At 33.1% G+C, this 15000-nt stretch overlaps 1 long non-coding RNA gene across 1 annotated transcript in view; it reads right to left on the reverse strand.

Annotated features, from left to right (window-relative positions):
• The window catches only part of LOC136836758 (uncharacterized), a 48550-nt gene that overhangs the window by 19329 nt on the left and 14221 nt on the right, over positions 1–15000 (reverse strand). The window contains exon 2 of the long non-coding RNA XR_010852465.1: positions 11800–11998. This is a non-coding gene — a long non-coding RNA (uncharacterized lncRNA). The remainder of the gene's footprint in view (positions 1–11799; positions 11999–15000) is intronic.

Here is a 15000-nt window from a genome sequence, read left to right on the forward strand (position 1 = left end):
CTTCAGTATGTGGTAGATGATACAGCTTTGGAGAGCGGTACCATGATAGAGTAGTAGTACCGAAATTCCTTCATAGCGACGGATTAAAGTTGTCAAACAATGTTTAACACGCGGAGAGATGCTGATTACGTAAGAGGCTCAGCAAAGGATATACAAGATGATTTATTTATGACAGCGCTATAGCAAACACAAAGAAAAGGACTGCACTTTTTACCAGATAAACCATTATAACACAATACAGATTGCTATGAGGAAATTATGTAAAAAAACATTTTTTATGACTGACAGTGGAAATTTGAAACAGTTGGAGGGCATAAATATACAGTAGTAGTAGTGTGCGTGTGATGTGATAACGGAGAAGGGATACTGAGGCTCATGGTGAGAGAATCAGGATATACAAAATACATTAAAAAAGGAGATACGCCTTCAAGCTCAGGCAAAGGAATGGCAGGGAGAGGATAAAAGAGGTATACAAATCGAAGGTAGGGGGGTTAAGAAGCAGGAGGCAAGGACAAAAATTATGTTTAAGGGTGAATGGAACCAGAATCACAACTGACCAGAAGGATGAGAGTAAATGTTCAGGAGAATGAAGTGTATGAGAAGCGATACAGATGTGAAAGGGGCAGAGTATGTAAAAAAAAATTTTAATGTAGCAAAGTTCAAAATAAAGAAATTATGAAAAAATGGAGGCAGCACTCTACAATTATACCGAATAAAGAGAATGATTATGAACTGGAGTCAATGACAACGTGAAGAAATCAATACAGAAATGACATTTGAAGAATTAAGAGTTCTTGGGAATAAAAAAAAAAGGAGAAAAGCTATAACCTCATCAGGAATCACAAATGATTTACCAAAAGCAAGTAGAAACCCAGACAATGAAGAGCTCACCAGAATACTGTTTATGAAAACAGATGGACCAGCAGCGTGGGAAACGAGCATAAAAACAAAAATCTAAGTGTGAGAGATGCTGATGGGCAGATAGACATATAATATCACTTCATGCGAGAGCGTAATGATCTAGTTTTATACCAATATGACCTTAAACCCCTTCAACCAAGAAGAATGAGTTACGATAAGTGATTCTTTCTGACTTTATTAGACAGCCAGTCTCATACACATCTATGCCGGTTGGTTTACCGAAGTTTTGTGTATATCACTTCAGCTATGTAAGGTGGGTTGTAATATGGTATGTCAAACTACACACTGATTGAAATCATTCCTCTAGTTTGATTAAAATCCATTCAGATTTGTAAGGGGAGTTGCAAATAAAGGACGCGTGGCAAGCAAACTGCTGGATAAACAGACGAAGCATCATGCACACCTACGCACGGTGGTTTGTCATTGTGCCAAGCTTGAATGAAATCCCTTCAAAAGTGTAGGAGATGTACTGATATGGTAAACAAGGCAGATGTTCTGACAGACAGATGAACGGACAGATCGACGATCTCCTTCAATCACACCTGAACCCGATGGTCTACCTAGTACAAAGTCTGACAGGGATCCATTCAACTATGTAGGAAGAATGGGGATGACAAGCATAAAAGTCGTGCTAAAAGAACAAGACAAACGATGTCCCTTTCTGCATATCTGTGCAAGAGTATCCACCTAAGTACTGGTAGCAAAATCAGCAATCCCATTACATCCCACATGCATACGGTAGTGGAAAGACTGACTAAGCCAATGATGTTTTACCACAAATACACAAGATCTCTGGTCAAAACAGTGACAGGTATATCAAAAGAATTTGAAATGATCCATCAAGGTTCAGTATCAAATAATTGTTTATCACAGAAATGGAGGAGACTATATACAGATGACCCGGTCTTGACAGGAGAATCATAGGTAGAGGTTACAGAAATTTTTAAGACTGAAGAGTGGAACGGATTCATAAATTAATTTACGCAAAACGAAGCTTGTGGAGACCATCAAGAAGCAAAAAGAACCTTGAAGGAGATGTTAAGGGTGAGCTAAAATTTCTATCTATTTATCTTTACTTTATATATATATATATATATATATATATATATATATATATATATATATATATATATATATATATATATATATAGTGATTCACGAAGATATGGAATGTGATGAATGTATAAATAAGGCAAGTGCCACGAGGGGAAAATGAAACAACGGAGTAGTTGCTAGGTCTTTCGATACACGAACCGTGTGTTGAAAGGCCTAGCAACCACTCTGTTGTTTCATTTTCCTTCGTATATTATATATATATATATATATATATATATATATATATATATATATATATATATATATATATATATATATATATATATATATATATATATATATATATATATATATATGGCAAAGATGGATCTGTTTCAACTCTAGTGATATGTATCTGAATTTGATACAAACATGCATGCATGCAAGAGCTGAGATAGACATATCCGTTAGGTGGTTTAGCTAGCTGAACCTCATCCTAACTCACTGTGTTGAGTTCAAATCCCACCAAAGAAAGCTGCACATCTTCATTTGTTTCCCGTCTGGATTCAAGGCTTGTGGTGACAATGGTGACAAGCGTATCAAGAAGTGTGTGTAAACAGAGGAAATTAAGAGATCACTGTAGTTATTGCAACACATACACATCCAGTGTAAGTTACCAATGGGTACATTATATATATTTTGGCCTAAAGAGGTCACTGTGGCTATTATACACACACACACACATATATATATATATATATATATATATATATATATATATATATATATACACACATATATATAATATAATATATATATATAATATATATATATATATATATAATATATATATATAATATATATATATATATATATATATATATATATATATATATATATATATATATATATATATATATATATATATATATAACATAGGTGCGTCTACACGTCAGCTAGACCTGGCAGAAAGCAACTGATGCAAGGAGAAAATTTCCAGCAATCTTTATCCCGGAGGCAGTTAATATAAGACATGCAATTACTTAACTCAATTAACAATAATTAAGTAGGGGATGTTAATCTGATTCGTAACGGCACTTTTTTTTTTACTTTAGAGCGCATCTCTCTCTTCTCACTCCGGTGTAAAATGCAATGGAAAAAATCAGAGCGTATAAGAATGGTGTGCACAGGGCCATATGGATGAAAGGTTGGTTCCATTTGACATTACAGCAACCCGGCTATTATGCAACTCGGCTTCAGGCTTAATAACACTAACACCTTTGGGAATTCGATGACATCATACTCAAGTTCTATTACCTTTAATCGATTCAAATGTTTTCATGCCATAAAATAATAAAATCCTGGGGAAATATCCGCACTTTTTTTCTCTCTCTCTCTCTCTCTCTCTCTCTTTCTCTTTTACCTATAGCAATTATCGTAAAGTCGTTTGGAGCCATTCCCCCTCACAAATGACGCTTGACTACTGCCAATCACATAGCAACAGCTTATGGAAAAAGAAGGGGAGATTTGGGAGGCAGCTATTAAATGACATCTTTAAATTCTGCCGTTTTGTTCACCCTCTATTGCTTTCTTTTTTTCAGTCCTTTGGAAGAACGAAAAAAAGGATATCCTTCAATATACTTTTAATGTTTAAGTAGTTAGAAATTACGAAGCGTACATGTGAAAATTCTCTCTCCCCCTCTCTTTACCCTCTTTGGAAATGGCATAAAATTTTACCAGTACTATAAATGCCTTATGAAAAATAAAGCTTACGGGTATTAATGATCGGTGGGTGACTTTTCACATACTTGACACCTTAATCACTGACAACTATTTTACCTTTGGACACAGATTCAATCTGATTTTTGTTTAAGCTGACACGACTTGCTTTTTCGTAATGTTCTGAGGGCAATCAGGCTTTCAATAACTGAAGCTTAAAGTTTTAAATCTTCAGCAAAACCTCTTGAAAATAAACTCTGATATGAAAAAATTTTTCGGGAATCTGGTAATTGACCATTTTTACAATGATCTTAACCAGAGTATTGATATGGATACTTTTAGGCGACTTTATAATAAGTTGACTCGCTATAGTAAGTGAAAAATCACCTTAAAAGTTTAGTTGCTTTCATTTGCGGTTGGATTCAACTGCAAAATTGGGGAGCCATTGGAATGTACACGAATTCAGATTGATATTTCGTAATTCTGTTAGCCTTAAAATCTTGCAGTTTGTGCAACTGCTCCACTGAATTTCTTCCCTTCGTTTATAGTTTATTATCGATGCAGTCAAAAAGTGTTATTTCGGCAAACGACGTCACGGCAAACAAGCTCTGACAGAATGATATAACACAACTGACCCAAGACCTTGTCACCTACGTAACAAGACTTGAATTAACAACAATTAATAATTGTTTGTATGGTACTGGAATGCGTCCTAAGATGTCATGTCATTCACGAAGGGATGTTCAGATTGGAGGACCTGTCCGAAATTCTATAACACGATTCTCTTCGAGCAAAAATATAAGCTACAGAACTGACAAGTATCAATAAATTAAATATATAAAAATGTTATAAGAAATTCAAATCAGACCATTTGCAATTTAATTTATTCCTGCCATTTTCTGTTCACACTGTGTAAAAATTATATTAACAACTTAGATTGCGTTATCGATTAGAATAAATAATAAATATATTAATACAAGAAGCAAAACAAGTAAAAAATGCGCCAAAGTTTCTTCGGCGCAATCGAGTTTTCCGCACAGCCGCTACAGCGTATAATCAAGGCCACCGAAAATAGATCTATCTTTCGGTGGTCTCGGTATAATGCTGTGTGAGCCGCTGCCCATGAAACTTTAATCACGGCCCGGTGGTGGCCTATCCTATATCGTTGCCAGAAGCATGATTATGGCTAACTTTAACCTTAAATAAAATAAAAAACTATTGAGGTTAGAGGGCTTCAATTTGTTATGTTAGACGACTGGAGGGTGGATGATCAACATACCAATTTATAGCCCTCTAGTCTCAAGTAGTTTTTAAGATCTGAGGGCGGACAGAAAAAGCGCAGACAGTAAAAAAGCGCGGACAGAATAAAGTGCGAACGGACAGACGAAGTCGGCACAATAGTTTTATTTCACAGAAAACTAAAAGTGTTCATTCAACGAAAACAACAAATAACACTCACTGGTGCCAAAATATAATGTACATTGGTCAAATGAGAAAACTGAATTAACTTTTATGTATTTTAATGCCAGTCTTCGTAAGATACCAATTTAATAAATACATGTATATATATATACTGTATATTATATATATATATATATATATATATATATATATATATATATATATACACACATATATATATATAAATTATATATACACATTTATATATATATATATTATATATATATATATATATATATATATATATATATATATATATATATATATATATATATATATATATATATATATATATATATATATATACATACACATACACATACACATACATACATACATACATACATACATACATATACACATACATACATACATACATATATATATATATATATAATATATATATATATATACTGTATACATACATACATACATATATATATATATATATATATATATCATATTTTGAACTATACATCCGATATATATATATATCGACCATTGAAATATATATATATATATACATACATATATATGAGTATTGAACTATATATCATCACCAGATTTTGAACTATACATCCGAATATATATATATTATAGGTTTATCGATTATATTGAAATATATATATATATATATATATATATATATATATATATATATATATATATATATATATATATATATATATATATATATATATTATATATATATATATATATATATATATATATATATATATATATATATAATTCTATACTATACAGAAAAACAGATAAATGAAAAAGTGCAAGATGTAAGGTAAATAACTTCGATAATTTAACTGACATTATCACCTGAAAAACATAAGAAAAATAACCGAGTAGAAATATACAAGCCACAAGCGATGCATATACACCTGGACTTTGGATCAGGTCATAGTTTAAAATTAATTTTAACTCGCGGGTTGCTTAAAATTTTTTTTTTTTTTGTAGATATTATACGATGCACAGAACGCCAAAAAGTACCAGTACAAGAGGCGCTTGTATACATGTATAAACCCAGTTCTTGTACCATTTATATTACCTTTACGGTAACCGCAGTTATCAGTCCTAAGCTGCTAAAAGCTTCGACTTGCCTCAGTTTAACCTAAAACGTTTCAACTTATTCCCCGTAAACAAAAAAATACTTCTTTTAACACTGCAGTTCTTATACACCTAGAGCAAAATTCCCCTTGAAGTAGGAGGCAACCCAATCCAAAAGGCGATGATGAAATAAGCATGAGAAAGGTAGAGGAAACAAACGAGCCATAATTTCAGCAAATATTTGTACAAAATGCCGACAAAATTTACCCCGTAATGACAGAGAAAAAATAGCAGCTATCTTGAAGAGATTTCACTCAAACAAGCTATCACCATAAAATGGGAGGAGGAAGAAAAATAGACTGAAGCAGAGTTTCTCTTGGCATTCCACGGTTCCTTAAAAGGCTAAAAGGAAAATGGGGTAGGATTTTAGGGCGACGTAAGCCATCGCCAACGCCAAGAAACTTGATGTTTAAAGGTCCCTCGGAAATTTAAGTGGCCCCTCGCCATCTCTTCGGGGATCCTTAAATTGCATGTTTGTGGGACTAAATTCGCTCTTCCTTTCGACAGTAGACTACAAGCCTCAATATTTCGCAGCGTTATATTTCCTAGAAGGTAATTCCGCCATAACGTATTCCAACTTCGGGGCTGTAAAATACACTGCAGCGACGGGGTGATTAGACCCAAATAATTGTGTAATATTTTTCGGGAAAACCGTTTTCCAGAAAGAAATTTATTTCCTAACGTTTCCAGCAAATTGGAGGAACGTTTAAGAGTTTGGCTTCATAAATGATTCCTACTGGCTCTGGAGGTGAAGTGTCAGCTGTTTACCTATACACAATACACGTTATAAAGCAATTCAGTTGTACTTCAATTTATGATTTTATTTTTTTCTGGTATCCTTGCATGCTCACAGTTCATGTGTTATTTATATTATCTCCTACTACCACTACAACTGTTTCTGTTTCTTTTTTTTTTTTTTGCGAATTCCTGCTTTCTTACCATTTCAGTTTCCCCGTCTCTTTCTTTCAACTTGTTTGCTTCTTGATCACTACGTACTCCTATTCTCCTATTTTCTAATTATATTTACTTTTATACATCACTGCCCTTTCACTAAAATAATAATATTCCTGTGATACTTGAGGCAGCTAAGCTGTAATCTACCAGTAAAAATCTACCAATCAAAAAAAAAAAAATTCCCTATAATCATTAAATGAATCGAACAGGCTTTGTTCGAATTTCTTTTTCTTTTATATTACTTTCTACCTCAGTTTCTTTCTGGTACAGAGAAAAAACAAAATCTCACGTGCCACTACAATCACAATCAAATTTTCTATTAAAATTGGGAACCGGATTCTAGAACCTTCAATGTTAAGAGACTTCCGGCAAATTCTGAACCCTAAGAGCTCTCAAACGATCAGGTTTAATCCTTCATCTTTAATGGGAAAAACAACTTCTTAGAGTCTCACGAATATCTTGTAAACCTCCAATCCTGAAATGGCATTAGGAGTATGACTCAACGGCAAATTCTCATGAGGGTACATGAACTCTGATTTCAAAGAAATACAGGTAGTTGCAAACTGCGCAGCTATCATGATATCACGTTATGATATCATATTCCAGTTTACTTTAGCAGTGGACTTTATCAAACAATACCGTCTTTCTGGAAGGCAAGCGTTTGTAAAAGTACTTCTGAATCTGCCCTGTAGATTTTAGACACAAATTTTCGATTAACTATGATCTTGAAGAAATGACTCGCCACTCATGTTAGTAACCTATATCCTTATGTATGTAAGCAATGTTCTTAATATCGACAAAAACCCAAAGTGCAAACTCTGTAAAACCAGCCGAGTCTAAATCATAAAATTTGTAGCACAAACAAAAATCACAGATTTTTGTTGGTACTCCTAGTTTTAAAATATGGCCGAAAAAAAATAGCACTTCTTAATCTGCAAGGCCAGCAAAGAATAAAATATAACCTATGAAAAACCGGAATACACGTAAGAGCAACACGACAAGCTTTTCGCATACTGCACAAACAAAGACTTTATCTCTCAAGAAACTGTCAGCACATGAAAAAATGTGCCCTATTCTAGAGCACCCACAGCGAAAGAAAAAAATCATCTCAAAATCTGAATTCCTTCACAGAAGTGGTGAACCAAGAGTACAGACAAATCAATGGCAAAGCTGGATTGACGGGGAGAAACCTTAAATTTATAACTTTCAAAAACATCTGTTTTAAATGAACTATCGTGAAATCTCTCCAAGCCTCAAAATGTGGAAAAAAATATTTAGGTACATTTTAGATAAATTACAAGACATCAGAGGTCCAGATGTGAAGTCAAACAGATCTGTATTGAAATTTGAATTATATACAGACAATAGTCTTTAAAATTTCAAGTTTTAAATTCAGTAGTATGTGGAGAAAATTTACATCAAAATACTGAATAACAACTAAAACCTAAAAAGTAGTCTTGGAACACACCAGAATTCACTATTGATAGTCTCATCCTGTGGGGAAATCTGGAGTTCCAGACAATATACTATGAAAAACCATGTGTAAAATGTAAAGACCTGCATCCTACATTCTGCTGTGCAAAAGGTCCCATTCTAAAACTATTACGTAAATGCTAGGACCTCAAAGTTATTAATCTGAAGAAACGGGAAAGACTAAGTTTTACGTAGAATTAAATTTCAAAACTATAAAAGTTCTGGAAAAGGTAGATCGAGGTAAGACTATCACAGTAAAAATAGACAACACGAAACTGTGAAGTTCTGGCCAAGGTTTAAGAGTTAATACCATATTCATACATGAAAAACATTCAAGTCATAACATTGGGAATTCCAGAGTCAAGAACATCCCTGAATGCCTTTCAGTCGTTTTATTCTCAACGTATTTGACCAAATACATTAAAGTTGCCTATGATAATCTGCACAACTCCAGGCCAGGAAGCTTTCAGATTGCGAAAACCAGCAGCATCTTCGGAGGAAACGGAAAGACTTGACATTATAACCAGAGCACTCAAGACTATACGGCGAGAAGCACAAAAAAATACACCTGATCTAGAATAATACTAGAGCAGAAGACATACTCACACCTAAAAGAGAAGTGGATGTAACATCAAAACTCCAAAAAGAATTATAAAAATACAAGCAACTGGAGCTAAAGACAAAGTGCATAGTTGTCATGACTAAGATGAAATGTTAATTAAAACTCCAGATATATATATAGAAATGGGCCTACAAGATATATATATAGAAATGGGCCTTATTAAAACTCCAGATATATATATATACTATATATATATATATATATATATATTATATATATATTATATATATATATATATATATATTATATATATATATATATATATTTATATATATATATATATATATATATATATATATATATATAAAAATATATATATATATATACACATTATATATATATATATATATATATATATTATATATATATATAAATATAATATATATATATATATATACACATTATATATATATATATACACACATTATATATATATTATATGTATATAATATATATATATATATAAATATATATATATATATATATATATATATATATATAAATATAATATATATATATATATATATATATATATAAATAAATATATATATATATATATATATATATATATATATACAAATTATAAATAAATTATATATATATATATATATATATATATATAAATAAATAAATAAATAAATAAATAATATAATATATATATATATATATATATATATATATATAACAAATAAATAAATAATATATATATATATATATATACACATATATATATATATATATATATATATAAATATATATATATATATATATATATATATATATAGAGAGAGAGAGATATATGTAGAGGGTCATTAAGAAAGAAGGGTAGATTTTGCGAAGAAACTGTAGTAATATCACTACTGAAATATTTGTAGTGAATGAAGCAATAACATCCAAAGAATAGAAAAGTGCGGCAGACATGAGTTAAAGGAGAAGAGTGCAGGAATTTCAAGAAAAGTCAAATTTATGGGTCTTTACAAGCTCAACTTTATAGTCCACGTAAATAAAAAAAAAAGTTTAGGTGAGCTATGATGTAATGATAATTTCCTACAAAGTGTGAAACCAGTAAGTGAAAGAAAGGGACTGTCACGAGGACTATCTAAAAGACATGTCAGCATACTTTGAACCCATTTTTATTTTCCCATTGCTAAAAGAAATCAGTAACCATATCAAATATACTAGGGTGAAGAGAATACAAACACAATTCCTAGAAAATGGCTTGTTCATAGTTGATTTTATGTAAACAAGGAAAAAGGATCCAATTTCAAGAATACAAACGCTGGCACCAACACTAAAGGAGAGGAGATTTGTCAAGACTTATCAAAAGACCAAGAGAATTACAGTTGTGGTTCCCCAAGAGGATAAGTGCTACAAGTCAAAAAAAGTGCAGGCAGTTAAAACACAAAGAACATAAGTGGATAGGCTAAAAGATGAATAAGATATAGGCTCAAAGAAGGGAAACGTAAGGTATTAAGACTCTCAGAAATGAAGTGCAAGAAACATCCTAAATCACAGAAGTGAAGGGGATGGTACACCGCGACTCCACAGAGAAATCTGCATGGAGCATTGAGACACCAAGATGATATGCACAAGAAGCATTGCATCCCTATTCTCACTGAAAAGGCCGTAAAATTTCTACACAGGTTGTCACAGGTGTAATGGCTAGATGTGAAAATACAAGATAAAGGGTTGTGGAAATACTAACACAAACTGCACTGTAATTCACATGAGCAAAGGCATTGTTGCATGGCACATTATAGCAGTAATGCAGCCTCTCTTAAACTAGGGAGTGTCAGTATTAATAAAACTGCCATCAGGGCTGTTCCAAAGTTTTACGGAAGTTAAACGAATTTACCAGTTGCAGCGCGACCTAATAATGCTTGCAAAATTCACACTCCCGTCTTTATAAAACAATGGCCCGAGAATTGTGAAGCAGCTTACACAAATGAATGTCAATGTCTGCTGCTAAACATAAAAAAAATCTCCATCTCCACATAGGAATGAAGGATGCCAGCTTCATATGCATTCTATAATGCAACTGTCTCCAAGGCGTTCAACTTGTGACCTAATCAGTTACATGTAGCCTAGACAGATTCACTGCCAACCTGTCTCCATTGTAGCCTGCCTTACTGAGTGTTCCGGAAATTTTATACCTAAAAATTCCTGTCTATAAACTACTGCACCTGTGAAAAATGAACCATTTTTCTAAACTCAGACTGATCTGCTAATTGTTATAACTGATTACCTATCATCCTATGAACACCTCATCTGTGTATTACAACTCTTTGTGCTGTCTACAGACGACTAAACGTCCATAAAAGTTTTACGGAAAACTGCCATCTCATCATGATCTACACACTCCAGTGGTACTTGCTGTATTATCAAATGATAACTAATATCCCACGATGTGCAACGTTTTAATTTGTTTCCACATATATATTTGTAAATATTAAATGTCAAATACTGTATTTTAAAGTTTTTACTGGTCTTACCTTCGTTAGCTTTTGCCGCATACGAAACCTCGTAGTCAGTTGGTAATGCTTTGCAGAGTGAGTGGGCCACTTCTCCAGGACTGTCTTCCATTGTAGGTCCTTTACTTATTACAAAAGTTTCCTCGACTTTGACTGATGGTCCATTATTGCTCTGCTCATTCTTAAGGAACAGGTATGAATAAGTGACGGCAGAAGTTTCCTGTTGGAATAAACCTTTTGTTACTTTCCTACAGATAGAAATCATAGACAAAGCATTCACAAAACAGCTAAAAAATCCGAAAAAGTTTCGCTGGTCAAGCCTCTCAAACTTAGGTTAATATTCGAAATCAAGTCAGGAAGACTGACAATTTAACTGTAAACGAGAAGAATGAATGACATTTCGTATTAGCCTGCTTGGTACAGTGGCATCTTAGCTTAACTTGGATTCTGGCACTGTAAATGAAGAGAACACAAACTAGGGTAATAGCAGCAGTTTCTTACTGGTATAAACTACGAAACATGGCCCAGCGTGACATCTTCCAACTATTTTAAATTATAATTACCATTATTTAATTATAGAGTGCCTTCATTCTCTATTAAGATAAAAAAAAGACTACAGAATGTGCCTAAAACCTAAAAACAAGAAAAATATTTTAACATATGCAGAGTATGAAGTCTGAATTCATGTGGTAGTTATTATTAACATCATCTCAGTAAATACAAGAACCTTCACAAAAAATAGTTTTCTGGCAACATGAACTATTTTTTTAAGTACTACGAAAAAATAAAGATGGGAGGTTAAGGAACATCAAATACTGCCTAATGTTCAGCATCATTCAGTACAGTGTTACTTACGCAAATTAAGTCATGTGGGAACATTTCAGGAGACTGACTGGTTATTAACGGTGTAATTCTGTTGAATGCTATGTTCCACGTTTTCTGTTAGGACTAGCAGCCACTTCATTTCACAATAATAATGGTAAAATGGAAGCAAACACTGCTGGAACACCTGCACACACTACTGTCATTTTGGTGAATACTCATGTTGTTAATAAAACCCTAAAAACAATAATGGTCCAAGATCACTACCCTGCAGAACATTAAGCATAATCGGTGTTGGTTTACTAAAATTACAGAGTTCTTCTGTCGAGTTCGAATCGCCACACTGTTTAGATCTAAAAGAGCAATACTGGCTGTCAATAAGCGATAGTCTAAAATTTGGGTACTTAAAGGGGTATTCACATTAGCTTATCAGCAAAACTACAGTACACCGGAAGGACTGATATTGGTCTAAACTATTGCAATTAGCACCTTAGTACCCTTGGAACAGGAACAGTATTTCTTAACTTCCAAGCATGTAAATTTTTATCAGAATTGTCAAATGATAAACTGAACTGATTTTGGGATAAAATACAAGAAACATTTTGAAAATAAGAGGTATCCCCTTAAAGATACTGTTTATCTTAACTGTCAAGAACATCCTCAGTCTTTTAATGTGACCACGATAATACAGTAAATATGTTGAGAAATGGCTCAACATCACATTTCCTACAATTGTTAAGCCATAAATGTACTATAAAAACAGCTGTACTTCTTAATTTTGGTTAATTAACAGTTTCCTATCATTTCAGAATGGGAGGGATAGAAGATTCTCTAAAGTTAACGATAATGACTTTAATTTGATCCACCAGGGATAAGGAAAAAGTGTGATTTCGAGTCGGCTGGTTCCTGAATTCTATTAATTTCTCATGAATTCGTATAACACACTTTAAAAATGGTTTTAACCAACGTTTCGCAAAATATAAGTACGAGGGTTAGGTCGCTGTAATAACACGTTAAACTTGATCTGTTTACTGCAATGTCCACCTAGAAGAAAAGTAAAATCACCACTGATCACATGAAAATGAAGGGGAAAACCTTCGAAAAGTCGATAGGATGAAGTTACAATTGACTGCAAATATACTTATAGCAGTACAACCATGTTCTAGTTTCCAGCTGTCATGAGATTTTACCATATTAGTTTCCTATTAATTTGACACTTCTAAACATACCAGTTAACCGTCCAATAGGCTACTGTGTGTGTGTGTGTGTGTGTGTGTGTATGCCTGTAGATGTAAAAGTGATCCAGAATGTCATTTACACTAGCGTGAGAGAGCCGATTGCGGCAGTATGCCTGGAGCCAACTGCGGAAAGGCAAATGCAAGACACTAAACTTCCGAGCGAGGGCGAAAATTTTTATGGTGAACTGTGGTCGGTAATGATGTATGCTTTAATATACAACTGGGATAACTGCGATAATAGTTCGAACTTGAGGAAAACAAACGTTTACTTTAACTTTACTTGATTGTCATTTCATTTACTTTAACTTTAAAACTTGACTGTTATCTTTACTTTAACTTTCATGTGTGTAACGTGAAAAAGTTATTTCAAATGATATATGCCACAAAGCCAGTTTCAGATTAAATTCTCATAATACTTGACCCCTCTAAAAAAATCAAGTTTTTTTTTTTTTTGCAACACAGTCTAGTGTTTGCTTAAGCTTCAGAACAGGGTACAACGGAAAAGGGATATTGCATTCCCACGACAAATTACTAGTGAATGTTGTAATTTGCTGTCATGTACAAAACCACTGCCTCCTGGTTTTTGCTTTCGGTAACCTTTAATTTTTTTGACGATATCATATAGGTTGTCTGCATGAATAGCAAAGGTGTTATTTTTACGTAGATCATCCTCAGCTGGTTGGCAATATGACCGCCAGATATAACTTAAGTAATCTTTAAATGAATATTAAAATATATCTGCCATTTGCCACCTGCTCCACAGAGATCTCTCATTTAGGAGAGAGAGAGAGAGAGAGAGAGAGAGAGAGAGAGAGAGAAAATTTGTCTCAAAATAAAAAATAACCTATGACCAGATGAAAATTCTGATTTCCATTACATGGCCGATAAGACGAAAAACTGGTTCATCTGATAAAAAAAAATCTTAAGACAAATTTTGAAATCAAATTTTTTACTATCATAAACCAAACTCCACTGGTATTAGAGCGGGAAATAAAGCAAGCAGTGTTCTTCAGATATAACAGTTTTGCAAAACTGTCTGACCAGAATCGCTGACTCACAAAGGGTGCTCTAGGAGGCTTGTAACCAGCCAAATCTTAAAGAGCACAGACCTACAAGGCTCATGCCTCCTCAAAATATCTGAGGTGAACTGAAATCAGATGCC

This window comes from Macrobrachium rosenbergii, chromosome 56 (assembly GCF_040412425.1).
Source record: "Macrobrachium rosenbergii isolate ZJJX-2024 chromosome 56, ASM4041242v1, whole genome shotgun sequence".
NCBI classification, from domain to species: Eukaryota; Metazoa; Arthropoda; class Malacostraca; order Decapoda; family Palaemonidae; genus Macrobrachium; species Macrobrachium rosenbergii.